Source organism: Phyllostomus hastatus, unplaced genomic scaffold (assembly GCF_019186645.2).
Source record: "Phyllostomus hastatus isolate PE091 unplaced genomic scaffold, TTU_PhHast_1.1 phas_contig_34, whole genome shotgun sequence".
NCBI classification, from domain to species: domain Eukaryota; kingdom Metazoa; phylum Chordata; class Mammalia; order Chiroptera; family Phyllostomidae; genus Phyllostomus; species Phyllostomus hastatus.
Genome location: NW_025333857.1, coordinates 19,164,240 through 19,185,677, shown reverse-complemented (window position 1 = coordinate 19,185,677; position 21,438 = coordinate 19,164,240).

The following is a 21,438-nucleotide window of genomic DNA, read 5'->3' as shown; positions in this document are numbered from 1 at the left end:
GTCATCCTGGGTGGTCATGCAAAGGCAGCTCTCTATTCCCATCAATGACATGGAAAATCTGATTCCTTTTCATGTGAGTCTTTCCTTAATTATATTATGTAGATATTATTTTTTAATTTTCATTTTTTCTTCATAAAATTTAGCTGTGTTACTTTTTGGCATTTGAACTCTGTCCAGAAAAAGCCCAGGCATTGCCAATATAATGAGAACTGTTTGCAGACATCCATGTAACCTGGCAGCCAAGGAAATTGGACTAGAATATGCATGTCTGAATGTTACAGAACAATGGGGGGCCTGGGACGATATACTATTAACCTAAAGGAACCCCCCAGGTTCATTATGTCTGCTGCCAGAGGAAAGACATCTCTCAATGCCAGAGATTCATGAAAAGGAAAGGAAATGTTTATTTAATGCTATACAGACTTAAAGTAGTGAGTGACCTAATATTTTCATCAAAATCCCAAAGTCCCTTAAAACACCCACAAACACACACAGTCCTTCCTTCCCCCTTTACCCAGTCTGGGGTACCATATCTCAGGAAAAGAAATAGAAGTCCGTGGGTCAGGCATCCCCCAGTTCTTCCCAGTAATCCGTCTCAGCTGGTAGGCCTCCCTCGGTTCCTGGCACCAACAGCTATGTCGCCAGGACCTCTACTGAAGCCCAGTGATGGTTCTCCCTTCTAAAGCTGCAGGGGACCCCACTCTGGCAGAGCCACATGGCTCTCCTTCACTGCCACAGCCCTGTGGTCCTCTCAGCAGAATGGCCGTGGGAGTCCCCACTCTGGCAAAACTGGGTGGTCTTCTCTGCAATGGCTGCGGGCGGGTGGGGGGTGGTTGCCACTTTGCCAAAGCTGAGTGGTGATTCTCTGCTAAAGCTGCATGGTGATTCTCTCTCACAGGGCTGTGGGAGTCCCCACTCTGCCAAAGCCACATGGTTCTTCCCCCAATGGCTGCCTTGTCTGGGTTTAAATCCCTGCGCCATTCTTCCTCTGCAGCCCCATGTCTTACTCCTCCCATAATCGGCTACAGTTGCCAGCACTCTCATATCCTTCCAGCTTTACTGGGTTGCCATCATGAGTCTGGTCAGGCATGGCCCCATAGCATGGAGCCAATCACCTCCAAGCTCTCACACAGGCTCTGTAACTCATAACTCGGGAGACCTGCCCCCAGTTACATCTTGGTGGGGAAGTTCCTTCCATCCCCCTGGCTCAGAGCATGGCCACAGCTATTTAACATATCTATGCAACCAGTTAAAGGTTATAGATATGTTAAATGACCACACCAGAGGTTAGCTGCAAAGCTGTTGCTATGCAAAACAGCTCTCAATGGCCCTGCTCCATGTGCCCCTTCCCCCAACCCACACCTGTAGGGGAAGGGGTGAGGACAACTTAATATTTCCTGAACACCTTAAGTTCTGGACCCCATTCCAAATCCCTATTTGGGGCCCCCCTCTTGGTTGCACCCTGTTATATGAACAACGACAACTTCACTGTACTAGTCAGTGGGGACAGTAGACATCACTGAATAAGCATGTGCACTGTGTGGCCATCACATGCAAAATGACTGAGTGAGTAAAGCAACAAATCTGCATCAAATTTTGCATTAAGCTTGAACATTCCTCCACAGAAACCATTCAGATGATTCAGATGGCTGCAGCTATGGGAAAATGGTGACTGACAGCTTCGTCATGACAATACACCTGCTCATATATCATATCTTGTGCAGAGGTTTTTTTTAATTTTAATTATTGTTCAAGTGCAGCTTTCTGTCTTTTACTCTGATCTCAGCCCACCCTTGTGCAGAGTTTTTTGATGAAACATCAAATCACCCAGGTGACTCAATCCCAGATTTGGTACCCCACCAATTCTGCATTTTTCCAAAACTAAAATCACCTTTGAAAGGAAAGAGATACCAGACAATTAATGAGATTCAGAAAAATATGATGGGAGAACTGATGGTGACTGGGAGAACTGTGTGGGGTTCCAAGGTACCTACTTTGAAGGGGACTAAGGTGTCATTGTCCTATGTACAATGTTCCTTGTATCTTGTATCTTCTTCAGTAAATACCTCTGTTTTTCACATTACATGGCTGGATACCTATGGACAGAATTTATTGGAATGATAGTAAAAAATGGATATTTTGAAGACACTAATCTGTACTTCACTTTTGGTTGGTGAAGTACTTTACATTTATTATCTATTTAAACTTTAACCATAAACTCAAAGGTATTATTCTCCATATTTTGTATGGGAGGAAAGAGTGTCTCAGAGAAATTAAGCATTAGTTGTCTTACCTAAATCCATACATAAAAATTGGCTAAAAAACATTCATGTAAATTAAAAGGTATACTTCTGTTACAAAACACTGAATTATGTTTCTTGTTTGAATAAAAGTACGTAATCAGATCTACTTTACCATTTATACCATGTGTTCTATAGTGGTGCAAGGACATTTTATTCCCCCACCAAAAAATAGTGCTTGCCACCTTCCTTACTGTACACTAACAGAAAAGCTACAATGTTTTGTGGGCAATGGTCATTGCTTAAAGGTGTTTTGCAACTTGGAGCTCAACTTGTCTCTCACTATAACTTAATGGAATTCTCTTACATATGGTCTAAATTAAATGTATCAGTTTATGGAATACTCCTCTCCATTTGCTTGTGACGACAGGTCATCTCCGTATAGATACCTCCATGAGCAACTCAAACCCAGTGGGTCATAAACAGTTAAAGTACTTCCTTCCCTTTCAGTCATTCTTCTCTCCCTGGGTTATGTGCAGAGGCAGCATCTTCCAGAACAGCCCTGAAACCACTGCCTATTCCAGTAAATTGGTATTCAGGCCATATAAGCTATAGAATCTTATATTATTGATTTGTTTCAGTAATGAAAGCACTACAATGTTGGTGCATGTTTTAAAATTTTTGTTTTCATTTATTTGTCTGCTTCAAATGTTTCCAAGTTTTCCATGTAAGTAAACCAAAATTCTGACTTTTTCTCTTCACTTTGATTATTGTTTTACCAGGAGTTACTCTCTAATAGTTGTGTGACAATACAGTCCTAATTTGTGCTCTTACTCTCTTTTTTGGTTCCTTAGTCCATCTAATATATTATATTATAATATATTATATTATTATAATTAATATAATATATTATTATAATTAATATAACATATTAATTATATTTCTTCAGAGATAATTTTGTGAAGCACAGTTTTATCCTGAGAAATCATTATTGATTGTTCATGATTATACAAAGTGTAGGTAATCTAATATTTTTATCTTAGCCTTCCACGTCTTCTATAATCTAGTTCTAGCCCCAAAGTATATTTCCATTATTATTCTTAAATTTTATTATTTCATCTCTATGCATAGATAAAATAATCATCCTCTTTGCTATAAGCCTCCTTTCCTTTTTTGTATCCACCTACCTATGTCGTTGTTCATTATGTTTTCTCTACATGTTCAGTATTTGTCTTACATTTCCATAAATGCAAATTCTACCTCACCTTGAACAAATGGCTCACATGCCATTGAGTTAGTGACATTCTTCTTTGTTTTTGCTGCTCATAGTAATATAATTCTCCTCTATATTTCTATGATTTTTGTATATATATCTTTCTGGCACTTATTGACTTTGCAGTTACAATGTCATTTTGGCTTTTTATATATAGCATAGATTTATCATATAATAAAAGAGATCCTCCATTAGACTCTTTAAATACAAGGTCCTAATTCAGATAATTTTGTATATCATTCCCAAATGCCTGTCACAGCATAGGCAATCAAACATTATTGGATAAATTAATATCACCCTATATATGTATCATTAATCAGTAATTTTAAAATAAGTGATATAAATGGTTTAGTTATATTGATTTCTTTTAACTAAAATGTCAACTTATATTTAAATTCTATTATAAAGAAATTATATGAAAATAACATGACATCCTATGTTATCTCTTACTATTTTGATGACATTTTAGGTGTTATTTTATATTTTCAAATAGCTTTCCTTATGTCATATAGCTTCAATTATGCCATACATACCAACAATTGCATTTTTAAAAGAGCTGTATTAAAATCTAATTGATACACAAAATTGCACATATTTAATATATACAATTTGATGATTTTAAACATAACATATATACCCATGAAACTCTGACCACAGAGTAATGGACATATCTAACACCTCCAGAATCTATCTTCCTTCCTTCCTTCCTTCCTTCCTTCCTTCCTTCCTTCCTTCTCTCTCTCTCTCTCTCTCTCTCTCTCTCTCTCTCTCTCTCTCTCTCTCTCTCCTCTTTCTTATTGACTATAAGAACTATGCTATACAGCAGATATCATGCACTATTTCTTCTTGCATTATGGAAACTTTATTCCAATTGAGTAGCAGCTCCCCATTGTCCCCTGCCTGGTGTTCGTAACCAGTTTTCTATTCTCTGTTATAACTTTTTTTCAATAACATATTAATAAAACAATGTGGTATTTATCTTCTTACAGCTGGCCTATTTCACTTAGAAAAATGTCTTCTAGTTTAATTCATATTGTTATATAAGGCTGACTTTTCTTCTTTTTGGAGGCTCAATACTATTCCGTAGTATGTTGTAGTTATAATTTTAAATTATTCAAAAGATGGGTACCACTCTGAAATTTAGCTAATGAAGGCATTTTTATAATAAAGAACTTCAGTTTCACATAAAGAGTTTGGACTTAATGTAGTACAAATCAAACTTTCAAAGGAATCAGTTCATTTGCTGGTTTTCCAACTCACAAAGCTGAGCTGTGAGTGGCTTTTTATGTAGAAAAATTTCACAGCTTAGTCATTGAGCTAGATGACAAGTAGCTGTGAATTACAATGAGTGATTGGAAAATTTTAAAAGGAAATTTAGTTTTATCACCTTCAGTTATATATATTAAATTTGGCTAAAAGAGTCCAAGTGTTAGTAATATTCTGGGCTAATGTATAGAAAATTATCATTTGTTATGAATACATTAAAATACTACACTCTTTCTTTACAGCTTTGCAATACTGCAGTCATAGTCTTCATTTTTCAGTTTTTAGCCTGAGATGTCTGAAAAGAATTTAATGTCTTACAATTTCTTCATAACCTCATGCAAATTGTTTCAACAGATAGTATCCTTGATCAATAATAGAATTTCTATAATAAAGATGTTTTAATCTGGCTTTTGAAAACAGGTATTTTCAACTATGTTAATAAGAAGTCTGTTTTTTATTACTATGAATAATAGAAAAGAACAGCTGTTTAATTTTTTAGGAATGCATAATTATGGGCCCTCTCTAAAGAAATGGTTTTTAAATGTTTTAACCTAACAGCTTACACTAGCCCAATATTTAATAAATCTCACACTGTGAAGCACCTTGCAGATGCTTCTAGAGAATCAACCTGTTTTCCCAAGTATCCAACTCTAGTTATTGGTATCGTCTTTCCATTTTTCTCTTTTTCCTTTGTCTCTTTTCCACCTGTCCTCTATTTTTTTTTCTTTCTGGACAAGGATGTGTGTGTGACGGGGTTGGTGTAGCAGTGTTTTCTTCATCCGTAGTTTTGTCCTAATTTCTCCATTAAGGAAATGTAATACCTGTTACCTTAATTTTTTCTTATCACCCTCAGAAAACAAGCAAATAAAAAGATGTACTTCTTTTGTCTTCATTTTCTCATATTTTGTAGAATTGGAGAAGGAGATGAGAAAGGAAACATTTTAAGCATGACTTAAAAAAATGAGTTACCTTTATGAGAGATGAGTATACAGACATATTTAGAGTTTTCAGTTAAAATTATATTTCAAGGACTGGCCCAAAATTTTGTAGTAAAATTTGTTTTCTTCTAAATTACTTGCCTAGTGCTTTTCTATATACCTCTCCCATACCAGCAAGACTGGGGCCCCCAAAATACAGAATTAGTAAGGAAACAAAAATGGGTTATGAAAGAAATAATGGTGTTTATAATGTTCACTATTTTTTCTTTATTGCAAATAAGAACACTACAACAAATAATGTCATTGTGCGCCTCACTCAGGTACTCACATATAGAGATTGTACACCAATCTGCAATGTGCTTTCAAAGTAATGCTGAAGAACTTATCACATGAACTTTACTGAAAGGCAGACATTCAGATTGTTCTGTGTTGCAAAGGTATGCTTTTATTAATAAAAAATGTACAATTCTCATAATTACTCAATATGACCAAAATAACAGTTGTAACCCTGTAATAAAAAGCTCTAACCACTTAACTAGGTATGTTAAAATTAGAAAATTATCTAGGAAGGATATATTGTAATCCAATGCTATGAGAATAGACAAAATATCAAATGGGCCACAATCATTTCTATGAAGCCCATTCTTTTTTCCAGTATGTTATGAAAGCAAAGAAAGCCATATTTTGGAGCATTGCAATAGCCCAGACAATATAATAATAGCATGACTAATGATGCCTTTTACAAAAAAAAAAAAAAAAGAAATATACAGAAGAAGTAAGTTAGGTGATAAAGATACCCATAGTTTTCTAAATTCCAAACCAAATATTCTCAAAGGTAGGATTCAAAAGAAAGTTATTCTACTACTATATGCCAGGAAGGGGTTGACATGTAACTCACAAACACAGACATTCATTTTGTTAGATTTTTTACAGTTATATTTATTCAAGCAGTAAGCTACTCTTGATTTTTATAGAGATTATCTTTTTACACATAATACTTTGACACCTCAAATAACGTATATATGGAAGGTTCAGATAATGTATCACTGAACAATTATGACTAATGTAGCCATGCTACTAGTGGAAAGTACCGACTCTCACCTGGATTGTTTCCAGTTCTGTGGCAGGCTCTTCCCTGGCCTGTGGCTCAGAAGAGTTTTTGGACTGGCCTCAGTTTGAAGTCCTTTCAATCATATAGACTTCCTCTTACTGGGACTGTCTTTTCCTCATTGGAAGTTGATGGTAGAACAACTGAATGATAGTAAAATGTGGTAATATAATGGCTTGCATTTTGAGACTCTATAAATCTTGAAATATTCCTATGAATGCACTTGATTTAAAAAAGGGATAATGGTGGTCTTTATTACCAATCTAGGTTTGAACAGAAAAATGAGGAAGAAATGCCAGTCGCCAGTGTGACAGCATGTGAATGACAAATCTTTTTGTGGAAGGAAAGCAGTTGATCTCAAGAACTATGACAATTCTCACAGCATACCAGGCTGCTTTAGGCCTAGTCCTAGGAAAAAACACACATACAAATAAAATAATTAAATATTTTATCACTCCTTTTTTTGGCTCAGTCAGAAGAAAAGCATTGTTATAAATAAAATGTGTTATTACATCTATGACAAACTTTTTCCAATATATATTTTTAAGAATGTACATTTAAGATTGGTGATAGAGGTCAATGTGATTGTACAGTAAAACCACTTTTTATTTCAATCTCTACTCATCTATCTATCAATCATCTATATCTTTTTATCCAGTGATCCCACTGCTGGAATTATATACTAAGAATCCTGTCACAAATTCAAAAGAACCTATGCACCCCAATGTTCAGAGCAGCACAATTTATAATAGCCAAGTGCTGGAAACAGCCTAAGTGCCCTACAGTCAGTGAGTGGATCAAAAAACTGTGCACAATGGAATACTACATAACAGAAAGAAAGAAGGAACTGCTGCCCTTGATGAAAGCATGACTGGATCTGGAGAGCATTATGCTAAGTGAAATAAACCAGGTGGTGAAAGACAAATACCATATGATCTCACCTATAATTGGAATTTGTAAGTGGAATCTAATAAACAAGACAAACAAGTGAGCAAAATAGAATCAGAGACTTAGAAGTAAAGAACAAACCAACAGTGACTAGAGAGGCAGGGGGACGGGGATAATAGGAGAAAGAAGAAGAAGGGGCAAGCAAAGGAACATAAATAGAGGACTCATGGGCACAGACGATGGCAGGGGATTGACGGTGGGGGTGGTGGGGAGATGGGGCAGGGGAGAGCAATGGGAAAAAAAGAGGAACAACTGTAACTGAACAATAAAAAAATTAAAAGTGAAGTTAAACAAATTTTTGATTCTTAAATAGAAGCTTTCTATTGATAAATCCATTTGGATTGCATCACACAGCTGCAGTTTCAAGGACCTGTTCAACTTACTCCTATACCCCTGTCTAGGTGTGAGTTAGAGACTATTATATGATAAATCATCACATACAAATGTCTGCTATTTTAATAAGTTAGAAACTTTATAGGTTTTTGTATGTTTTATATTTCTATGAGTTTACTTACTTAAAACTTCTGACAATTATCAAGTATCCTTAATGCTTAATGTATTTTATATCTGCTTTGGAGAATGACTCCAATCACATCACTCTTCCTTCATTTAGATCATTCTTTCTAAATCTGGAGCAAATAACTAGACCTTTTATTCAGCCAGTGAACCCCCCAAATCTCAGACTCACATGACTCTCTAGGTCTGAACCATCTGCTGAAATTTCAGTGTCTCTAGTTCTCCCAATTGGAAATTTGAGAAACTTAAGGAGAAGGAAAGTGGTTGGTTAGAGTTACCACAATGGTATAAAAAATAAATCACAACTTCTGGATGTAAATTTTTAAAAGTAGTGTGATGTAGCTTACACAGTAAGTTGTCACAGTTTTGGAGATGATTAAAGGCAATCAATGCCAATAACAGCATTGAATAGTGGGGAACAGGCTTTTCCATTTTCCCTGTTGAACAAATCTACTCAACACCTTTGCTGAGATTCACATAGTCTTTTGTGCTCAACTCTCTACAAAATGATGAATTATTATTTATAGATGAAACAACTATATTTTCAAGAGAGAAAGGAGTGTGCTCAAGGTCTCAGAAACAGTATTTGGAATAACTAGAAATAAACTTAGTTTTTAAAAGACAAATTTTATAACCTTTGGATTCTCTCAATATCTCCTTTTGCAATGGGAAAAGTGAGAAAATCAGAGATATTGTGAGAGCTTTGAAACTCTCATACAGATGAGCTAATTGATTATAACACTTCCTCAGGTAACATTTGAATTGGGCTGCAACACTATACTTACAGTGTAATACTAACATAAAAATAAAAGAAATTATCTTAGGTAGATACAGAGAGTATAATATAAAAATATGATCACTATTAGTGTAATAATATGTAGGTAGCAGTGCCCATATGTTTTAACCTATGTATTAAATGAATATGGTTATATAGAATGTGATCTTAGAATGCATGTATCTGGAAGTGTTTCTCCTTTTCCCTACTGTTTTTGTAGTCTTTCTTTAGCCTCAAGCTATGTGTATTTGAATGACAGATCAAAGAATTGAAAGTTATTGTTTTCCCTGATACAGTACTATTCAAATTTCATTTTAAGTGTTTGTTATGCTGATAACCCTGCCAAATTCTCTTATAGATAACTCATGGAATGGGGCAACAGCTAATTTCAACTCGACATTTCATTAGCAATTCAGATAGAGATACACATATTTATCCACAACTACCTAAGAATATATTGAAAAATGGGACAGTATTTCAAAAATAAGGTGAAGAAAAAATTCACACTTCATAGTATTATACAAAATTTAAGCACTTATAAACAAAACAGAAGCAACATAGATTGCATTTGTAAAGATTTGACACAGGTGAAGGTATAAATTTCAACCACACATACTTTCATAAAATTGGTTAATTACAAAGTAAGCTGACTTCTAATAAAGAACTGGACCTTCCTGCACTCAACTCTCAAAGGTCACTTGGAATTCACAACCATGTTGTAAAGTGATAACAGAAAAGAAATCTCTAATATCTGATTTTTCATCCTGTTTTATTTGCACATAACTTTTATAATGGAAACTATAAATATTTTGTTCCCTGCTAAGATATTTATTACCTGAGATGCTATCAAGTTGTAAACTCTCTATTCTTATGACAATTCTTGTCCTCAACTTTGTGAACAGCTAGCTACAGCTACTGAAAAGTAAATGCCTGATGCTGGAGCCCAGAGGGAGTGCATCTGAGTTAAGTCCACGTGTGGTTCCAGGCCCTTTAAAAGGAAAGTCCTGAGAATCCCAGTTTCTCTCACCAACCCAAACCCCACAGGTTTTTGCAGCCAGAAGTTATAAGGACTTGTTTTCTTGGCACTGGAACTCTGGACTGGGTGGCTGGTGTGGGGCTGGGACTCCTCACTCCCAAGATATCGCTCCTTAATGTTTATCCACCACGGTGGATGCAGGCCCAACTTGTTCTGCACCTCCACGCCTCCTACCAGTCTAGGTAAATGTGTTTTTTAAATTTTCATAGTTGCCATAGTTCCATTCAACTTGACTTCTGATGGTTCTGAGTGATGGTTGCTCTATATTTTAGTTGTAATTTTGATGTGGTTGTGTGAGGAGGCAAACCTATGCCATCATCTTGACTGGAAGTAAAAAATGATTATCTTTAATAGTAAGGAGTAAATAAGAATAAACCAAAACAGGTGTGAGGGTATATGATGAGAGAGGGATGTGACTGAACAGTTGTTCTAGCAATATCTTTCCTTGAGATTGAACGATTCCTCAGGGACCCTGAAGAAAAGATTGTATGGTGGCTAAAACTGAGAGTGAATCTAAGAGTCAAGGGAGGTGAAAAGCCTACTTGGTCTGTCAATTAATAAGCCTCTGTTATAACTGTTCAGCAGAGATAAACAGTTCAGCTAATCTTCATGAAGCAAAGCATGGGAATTTGAATAATCCATGCCTGGCCTTGTCATAGGTAACAAGGGGAGATTTTGTAAATATTACTTAAATCATATCTGAAAGGAGGGTTCCTTTCACTGATTCATTTCCTGAATATAGGAGTTCTTAATATACTTGTTTTCCAGAATTCAGGTATAATAAAATATTGTTCAAAGCAACTTCTGAATTTGGTCAAAAAGTAAATCCTCTGAGATTTAAAAGGAAAAAAATCTACTTTATTTCCAAACTCCACAGGAGAAGGCATTGTTAGATTTAGGTTACTCATCTCCAGAAAAAAACACTAAGTATTTGAGTTTTCACAAAAGCAGAATATAGGCATCAGTGTAGTCCAAATCTCATGGTGCTATTTTTTTAAAGCATCCTGCTGCACTTTTATTTCACAAAGGTGAACTATTCCCTCACAACCATGGATAATATATTTGGCCTTTTTAGATAGGAATAATATATTCCTATCTATATCCCTATATAGAGATAGCAATATATATCTAGATATAAGTATATAGGTATCTATATATAAGTATATAGATACCTTTCTATATATAGAGGAATACACACACACACACACACACACACACACACACACACACACACACATATATATATATCCTTGTCAGCGTAGTGTTGTCAGCATAGGAAAGGTGGGTGAGATGCTCATTTAGAACAAAGGCAGTGAATCTGGGGCATCCTGCTCCCAGGCTGCTCCAAGCAGAGTCTAAACTATCTTCTGTAGCATTGAAAAGCATTAAACCTTAACACAGCTGCTTGTTATCAAAATTTCTTATCTTGTAGTTTTTAATAAGTCCTTTTCTGTCCTGGAGTTTATCATTGTTACTTAGCATGAAAAGAAATCCTTCCCCTTAGCTATTTCTTCCCTTTATTCCCACATTCATACATACTTTGATAATAAAGCACTCGAAGACAAAGATGCAGAATAGTTTGAAGAGAGTGTCACTCTCTCATAGAACTGAGCAGTTTATAGGCATGGCTTGACAATTTTTCTAGTATGTTTTGCTTAGCGAAATAATATCTTTGTAGATGTATCTGTGTTGTTTCTGCTGTTCACAGAGTGTATCTATATTTAGACTCTCTGAAAGAATTTTCTTTCTCCAGAAGTATGTGAGACATTAGGAAATCATTCTTGAACTTGAAGCTCATTAGCTGCTTATAAAAAAGTTGGGATAAAAGTGGAGAATCTGTCCATGCTGAAGATATCATTTATTTCTTGGAAGATTTTTATTTATATATTTTTATTATTGTTTAAGCTGTTGCAGTTATTACTACTTTTCTCCCCTTCTCCTCCCTCCCCCACACCCACATTCTCCCCACCCCAATCCAATCCCCACATTGTTGTCCATGTCTGTGGTTGGTACATAAATACTCTTTAACTATCTTGATATATCAAATCACCTAATTCCTGGCTTTGAGTTGATTCAGAAATGATTATCTTAGAGTAATTCTTTGACATCTAAAGGAAAGAAATATCTTGGAATTATTATATATAACCTGGTTGCAGTCTACTATTATTAAAATATATTGATGATAATGATTAATATTAACCAAAATAGTAATAATAATATTTATAGAACTCTTCTGCTTGATTAGTATTATAGTGCTTATTACTTTAAAAACATTTTATATCCATATCATTATAACTATCTTTCAGATGTAGAAAATGAAGTTAGAAAGACAGCATAATATAGTTGCCAATGGCATAAACTCTAGAATTTGACTTCCTGGATTAGATTCTGTGCTCCTCTAATACCAAATTATACATGAGAACTTCTTAATGAACAAAATGTTAAGAATGATAATCATATGTAGCACCTTTGTGATTGATTTCTTGTGAGCATTCAATTATATTTTGTACCTAAAACAATTTCAAAACAAAAATCACACCTCACAAAGTTGAACAGGCAGGGAAGACTTTTTTCAAAGCAATTGCAATAGAAAAGAAATACTAGAATGCAGACCAAACTCAACTCTCCTGAAACAAACAGTATGAAAGTTTTAAGTACCTGTGTAAGTAGAATCACAGGCTATCAGTATTTTCCAATTGGCCTTACTCAAAGGAAAAGTAGACTTTATCTTTGTGAGAGGAGGAAACTTTACAATTTGAAGCAAGGCACCCACCCAAATTAGGCTCCTACCATCCCCAAATACTTGGGAGATGAGGGTATTATCTTAGTTTTTTTAATTAAATTTATTGGGGTGACACTGTTCAATAAAATTATATAGGTTTCAAGTGAATAATTCCATAATATATAATCTGTATATTGCACTGTATGCCTATCACCCAAAATTCAAATCGTCTCCCATCACCATATATTTGGACCCCTTTACCCTTTACTACCCTCCCATCACCTCCCTTCCCTCTGGTAATCACCATACTGTTGTCTGTGTCTAAGAGGTTTTTTTTTTGTTTAGCTTTCTTGTTTGTTCATGTGTTGCTTTCAGTTTTATAGTCCATGTGTAAATGAAATCATATGGTTCTTAATTTTTTCTGACTTCTTTTATTTAGCATGATATTCTCAAGATCCACCCATATTGTTGTAAATGGTAATATTTCATCTTTTCTTATGGCTGAATAGTATTCCATTGTGTATGTATACATACACATACACATATACATGTGTATGTATACATATATACAGATACTCACACATACAACATCTTCTCTATCTGATCATCTATCAAAGAACACTTTGGTTGTTTCCATGTCTTGACTACCATAAATAATGGCGCAATGAAGATAGGGGTGAACATATCTTTGTGAATAAATATTTTTGAAATTTTCAGATAAATACTCAAAGGAGAGTTTATATAGGTCATAGGGTAACTATAGTCTTAATTTTTTTAGGAAATTCCATAATGTTTTCCATAATGGCTGTACTTAGTTTACATTTCCAACAGTGGTGAATAAGGATTCATTTTTCTCTACAACCTCTCCAACAATTGTTATTACTTGTGTTGTTGATGAAAGCCATTCTAACAGATGTGAGGTAGTATCACATTGTTTTGATTTACATGTCCCTAGTAGCTAGTGAAGTTGAGCATCTTTTCATATATCTGTTGGCCATTTGTATGTCTTTTAAGGAGAAATGTCTGTTCAGGTTCTCAGCCTATCTTTTAATTCAATTGTTTTTTTTTGTTGTTGTTGTTGTTTTGGTGTTAAGTTATATTAGTTCTTTATGTATTTTGAATATTAACCACTTGTTGATACTGTTGTTTGAAAATATCTTCTCCCATTCAATTGGTTGCTTTTTTGTTTTGTTGGCAGTTCCTGTTGTGATGAAACTTTTTGTTTCAATATAGTCTAATTCATTTATTTTTGCCTTTACTTCCATTCCCTTAGCATCAAATTCATAAAATCTCTAAGACCAAGGTCCATAAGGTTAGTACCTGTGTTTTCTTCTATGTACTTTATTGTTTCAGGTTTTATTTTTAGGTCTTTGATTCATTTTCTTTATCTTTCTGTCAATGCATTATATTTCAGATAAGTGGGTCCTAGTTCCTTGAGAAAGTCAATCCAGTGTTATAACACCAACAAGAGGCTTTTAGGTAGCAAAAACTGTTAGAACTAATCAAGCAGATTCAGTGATATTGCAGATATAAAATCAAAGTACAAAAATAAATTGCATTCAGTGCACTAACCATGAAGTATCTGAAAAAGAAATGAAGAAAATAATTCCATTTATAATGGCATCAAAAACAATAAAATACTTAGAAATAAATTTTACCAAGGAAGTGAAATATCTGTAACAATAAAAAATTATAAAACTGATGAAATAATTGGAGGAGACACAAATAATTGGAAAGATATCTCATGTTCATAGATCAGAAGAATGAATATTGTTAAAATGTGTAAACTTCCCAAAGCTATCTAGAGTCAACTGAATCCCTATAAAAATTCCATTTGGATTTTTCATGGAAGTAAAAAAGATGTCCTAAGATTTGTATGAAACTACAAAATATATCAAATAGGCATAGCAATCCTAAAAAAGAAAAAGAAAGCTGGAGGAATTATCTTACTTCCTGGTACAAAAGTTTACAAAAAGCTATAGTAATTAAAAGAGAATTGTACTGGCAAAAAGTAAAATTGACATGAAGACCAATGGGACAGTATAGAGAGCCCAGAATTAAACCCCACATAAATGGTCAACCAGTATTTGTCAAAGGAACCAAGAACACTCAGTTCAGAAAAGGATAGTTATTTTAGCACATGGTGCTGAGAACAAAATTGTTCTGAAAATATTTATCCAATTCCCTTAACACCATTTAGCTCTCTATCATACACCACTCAAAAAATTAACTCAAAATGGATTAAATATTTAATATAAGACCATACATTTCCTAGAAAAAATTGCAGGGAAGAAGTTTCTTGACATTGGTCTTGAAAATGATTTTTTCTTTACCAAGACACCAAAAGTGCAAGCAACCAAAGCAAAAATTAACAAGTGCTAATACATCAAATTCAAAATCGTCTGCACAGCAAAAGAATGATCAGCAAATTAAAAAGGCAACCTATGGGATGGGAGAAAATATTGCAAGCCTTATATCATATAGGAGGTAATTTCTAAAACATATAAAGAACTCATACAACTCAACAACAACGAAAAAATATAATTAAAAGATGGGCTGAGGAAATGAATAGAAATTTTTCCAAGAAGACATATAGATGTCCAGTAGGTACATGAAAAGGTGCTCAGCATCATTAATCACCATGAAAATCAAAGTCAAAATCACAATTTGATAGGACCTCACACCTGTCATCAAGAGGACAAGAGAGAGGACAAGTTGACAAGGATGTAGAGAAAACAGAACTGGTGTGAACTGTTGGTTAGACTGTAAATTGGTACAATACTATGGGAAAGAGTTTGGAGGTTCCTCAAAAATTTAAAAACAAAATTACATATGATCCGGTCATCCCATATCTGGCTATATATTGAAATAAATAAACACATGATCTTAAAGAGATAGCTACAGTTCCATGTTTATTGCAGCATCATTCACAATGGCCAAAATATGAAAACAACTAAGTGTCAACTTATAAGTGGGTGATAAAAGATGTACCTGTCAAAGGGATGGAAAAAGAGATTATATTTCTAATTTTTAAAAAACAAATACTCTAAGAAAAGGGAGGTCAGGGGAGAAGAGCTAGAAAAAAATAAAAGAAACAGTCTAAAGTTTAGTCAAGATGAGGGGATTATTAGGCCTTCTTGGTTAACACTTAGTAGCCTGACTCTTATTAAGATATCATTAAAATTTGTATCTTACTAGAGAAAGTAAGTGATTTTTCACATGGTCACAATCAGTTAATTCTCAAGTCAGAGTTGTGAACCATGGAGGCTTGATTTTAACATCCATGATCTCAATCATCGGGCTAACCTGAGTTGTTAAATTATAGCCCCCTTTATATGTCTTCTCTAGAGCATCTTGGCCTGGTGACTTCTACAGACTTTCTGCTATAAGATGGGCTGCCTATACAAATATAGATGTCAGTTAATATTTTTTTAGATGTTTCCTGAAAACAATTATATAATCAAAAGCTGTTCTGAGCAGGGCATTTGAAAAAGCTTTGCTCAATATTCCCTATCTCCTCTTTGAAATAATCAAGGTGGTAAATCTATTACATGCTTAACCCTACCTATAAAACCAAGGAAATCTTAATAAATAAAGTGCAGGCCCTTAATAAATCATTAATATCTGTTGTCCATGGAAAAAAGTCAATTAATATACCCCTTGTTTATTTTTTGATTCTTTGGATAGATTAAACAGAACCAGAATAGAAATGAAATTGTTCAACTTCCTTAGTTTTTGAGGTTCTAGAGTTAGATGAGGAATAGAAAAACTTGAAGGGAATTTTACTCCTGGACCAATGCCTGAGGGCAATCTAGAAATAAATAAATTAGAAAATGATGGGACCTTGCTCGATCACTCGTTTGGTTAGAGCATTGTCCTGATACACCAAGGTTGCTGGTTCAGTCCCCCATGAGGGTATATACAAGAATCAACCAATGAATGCATAATAAGTGGAACAACAAAACAATCTCTCCATCTCTCTCCAATCAATAAAGAAATATTTTTAAAAAGAATATTATGAAAGGTTGCATGTGTATTTTTAAAAAGTGCATACTTTGTACACATACAACTTAAGGAACTTAAGAAAGTTACAAAGTTGAACACTCCTGTACCACAACTGAAAAAAAGGTATCCTGACAGTCTCAGGGAGTTCTAACTTGTTTTTCAACTCTCAGGAGATCGAGAGGTTCATAAGGAAATTCAAACTCTCTGGTCTTAATCTCAACGAACATTTCTGCCTGTGTTTTCCTGAAGGTTTCCACCTCATTACCTCAACAATATATAAAAACTGAAATTTAAAATTCTCTTCAGCTGGCTGTTTCTGTATTTGTAAAGCCTCAGGACTGTCCTTGACAGTCCTATTACAGTCAATGTTCCTTTCCCTCTATCAGCAGAATCAAGTTGTTATTTTGAAATTAATTTATGTCATCTTTCTTTACACTAGTCAAGGAGATCCATTTTGTCACCCACATTTCACAGTGTGACATCTTGTCAAAGCCATTATGCTCCAAGCCTTTTGAAACCGATTTCACAAGTGAAATGACTGGTCTATATACTAAGAATAAAAATCCCTCCAGTCAGCTAAAATGTTGCTGTTGCCATTTTGAATGAAGTTGTCCTGTAAGAGTGAACCACCCAGCTCTGATAAACTCAGTCACACATGTACAGGTATGACAGGTTTAAATGAATGAAGTTTTAAATAAAAATTGCAACTGATTACCCACTTAGATGAAGCTAATTTAATAAACCAATAAAAAACCTCCATATGATAGAAATTATATCTGTGTAATTATTTGCTGTTGACATGTCTGCCACTTGATAGAGCTAGGAGGAAGGCTGCCAGCAGAACGTCAAGACAATCAGCAAGTTGTCATCCTGCGAGGTGGTGCAAAGGTGGCTCTCTATTCCCGTCAATCACAAGGAAATTTCTATTCCTTTACATCCGAGTCTTCCCTTCATTATGTTGTATGGGTATTATTTTTAAACTATCCTTTTTCTTACTGAGGATAGCTGTTTACTTTTTAAAGAGTTTTTAAATAAATGTTGGTATTCTAATATATTTGTCCTTTAATCAAACTTATTGGAGTAACATTGGTTAATAAAATTACATAGGTTTCAGGTGTACAATTCTAGAATACGTCATCTGTATATTGTATTGTGTGTTCACGATCCCAAGTCAAGTCCTCTTCCACCACCATTTATCCCCTCAAATGTCTCTTCCACCTAGCCACACCACTCTTTCCCTCTGGTAATCACCACACTTTTGTCTGCATCTATGAAGTTTTTTGTTTGTTTGTTTTTTGGCTTAATCCCTTCACTTTTTCTCACCAGGCTTGCAACACCCTCCTCTCTAAAGCTGTCAGTCTGTTCTATGAATCTGTTTCTATTTTGTTTGTTTATTTTGTTCATTAGATTCCACATGTGAGTGAAATCATATGGTACTTGTCTTTCTCTGCCTTATTTAACTTAGAATATTACTTTCCAGGTCCATCTATACTGTCCTAAAGGGCAAGATCTCCTGTTTTTATTTATTTTTGTTCATTTTGTTTATTTAAAATGGCCAAGTAATATTTTATTGTGTTAATGCACAGCTTTTTTATCCACTCATCTATTGATGGGCACTTGGGCTGCTGCCAAATCTTGGCTATTGTAAATAACATGGCAATAAATATAGGGGTGCATATATTTTTTTAAATTAGGGTTCCAGGTTCCTTTGGATATATTCCACCAAATAAAATCACTGGGTAATAAGGCAAGTCCATTTTTAATTTTCTGAGGTATCTCCATATTGTTTTCCACAGTGGCTGCACCAGTCTGCATTCCCACCTACAGTACACTAGGGTTCCCTTTTCTCCACATCCTTGCCAACACTTGTTGTCTGTGAATTTACTGATGATGGCCATTCTGAAACATGTGAAGTGATATATCATTATGGTTTTAATTTACATCTCTCTGATGATTAGTGACATTGAACGTCTTTTCATATGTTTATTGTCCATCTGTATGTCATTTTTGGAAATGATTCTGTTCAGGTCCTTTGCGCAGTTTTTACTTGGATTGTTTTTTGTTTGTTTGTTTGTTTGTTTGTTGGTGTTGAGTTTTATAAATCCTGGACATTAAATTTTGGACAATACCTCTTATCAGATTTATCATTGGCTGATAAGTTCTCCCATTAAGTAGGTTGTTTTTTGGTTGTTAGTATTCTTTGCCATGCAAAAACTTTAGTTTGATGCAGTCTCATTTGTTTATTTTGTCTTTTGTTTCCCTTGCCTGGGGAGATACGTCTGATAAAAAATTGCTCCGAGCAATGTCTGGGATTTTACTGTCTATGTTTTCTTGTAGGGTATTTATGGTTTTAAGTCTAACACTTAACTCTTTAATCTGTTTTGAGTTTATTCTGTGTATGGTATAAGAAGGTGGTCTAGTTTCATTTTTCTTCACGTACTTGGCCAATTTTTCTAACAGCATTGATTGAAAAGGTTGTCATTACCCCATTGTACGTGTTTGGCTCCTTTGTCAACTACTACTTGACTGTGAAGGTGTGGGCTGCTTTCTAGGATCTCTATTCAGTTCTATTGATCTGTGTGTGTTTTTATGCCAGAACCATGAACATGTAAATCATAGACAAATTTGTTTTAATTACTGTAATAAAAATATAAATGAAATTTCCTAAGGATTTTTTATTAAATGAGTTCAGTTGAAGCTATTTGCTTCACTCCAACCAAAGGAAAATGAGGCACTTTATATTATGTGGTTTATGTGAGGCTTTTTATTGGACAGAAGTACAACTGTATTATACATTTGTGGAGAAATTTAAAATTTTACTATATATTTACGTAGTGCTTTACTATTTTCAAAGTCCTCAAAGAATATGATTGCTGTATTAAATATGAGAAGCACTGAATATTTTTTGTGAGAAAATCAGAAGATTCTCTGTCTGAAATTGTGGCAGATAAAAATCAGCATGATATACTGAGCTTGGTCCTCTAAAAAACTAATTCTCAATTAAAAGTGTTTTTTTTTCTTTCTTTATGGAGCTATTGTTAATATATTTTTATAATCTCATGTAATGAAGCAAGTTGGTCCACAATGCTCATCAAGAAATTAAAGTGAAACATTATTACTAGAAGTTGCATTAAAATATAATTTTTAAAACAATTCAATGAATGATGTTTAAGTCTACATGCAATCCAAAGAAAAGAAATAGATTAAAAAAGATTTTATACATAATGTCTGTGTCAGAGTACAAAAATTTTGAGTCATGTGACATTTATATACTCAGTTTGAAGCTTAACCTTTATTTATTTATTTATTTATTTTGAGGAGATGGGAAACTATGACCATGGCACGTACATGAACAATTGGCTTTGTTTTTATTTCTCTATACAGGCCCTGGGGCAGAGGATGCTTTCTGAATTTTTTATGGTCATAGATAATATGTTTATATACATTCTTATATAATACTTCAATTTTGTCTTCTGACCCCTCAAATAATGAAATATTTGCTATGTGGCTCCTTAAGAAAATTTAGTGACTTGTTTAGAACACTGCCAACACCTCTAGGGTGTGATCCTCTTGGTAAACATCATTCTAGATTGCTGATCACACAGACATTTTATCTAAAATTGTTCATATATATACTTTATGAAAAACCTGTTCCCTTATTACTTTTGATTGCTAAGGATTTTTAAAAGGTTAATAGGAATTGAAAGTTATGAAATCATTTCTGTAACCATCATGATAATCATACAATATTTCTCCTTTAATCTGCAAATATATTGAATTACATTGATGTACTACTGTTGGACCACTAAAATCTGTGTGGTCAATACCACTTTACAATGATATATTATTATTTTAAAATAGTTTTAAATCAGGTTAACTAAAGTTCACTATTTATTTATTTATTCATTTATTCTGTTAATCTGTGCCCTCTCATTGCTTTGTATTGCACTATTTTTTTCAAGTTACACGAACCTTGTAAGAAAAGCTGGTTTATAAAAAATATCATGTATAATTTATATTAAACTTGCATACCATATGAATTAACCATCCCTTGCATATTTAAAAAAAATCAATTATAAAGCCATCTAAGCTTGATTATTTTTATTGGAAGTCACATTTGTAATCTGCAGTTAATGTGGTAGTAGAGAAAATATTTTTTATGATTCTACATAGTTAGAGCTTTGCAAAGAAACTTTACTGAAACTTGGAACTTGTGTTAAAAGAGTAAGCCATAGAAGTTAATTTACCACTTTGCAGATGGTGAATGCTCCAAGAGATATCTTTAACTATAGAACTATGTTTTTACACTTGCAGGGAAAATAAGTCATCTTGAACTGTAAAGCTTAAGGCAATGGTCTTATATTTTCCCCAGATGCTTTATTTAAATTCCAGTGTATTAGAGTAGAATTTTCCAAGAAGACATTCTATTATGTATAAAGAGACTTAACTGCCTAATTTTTCTGTATGTCAGTACAGAAAGTTTACTTTCTCTATTCCTGGCCTACAAGACAGACTTTGTAAGTGTAGGATATTTGACCTAACAATTACCATGGTGTAAGTGTAAGAACTAAGAACATGGGCACAACATGCTCATTATTTTCTGTGAGGTAA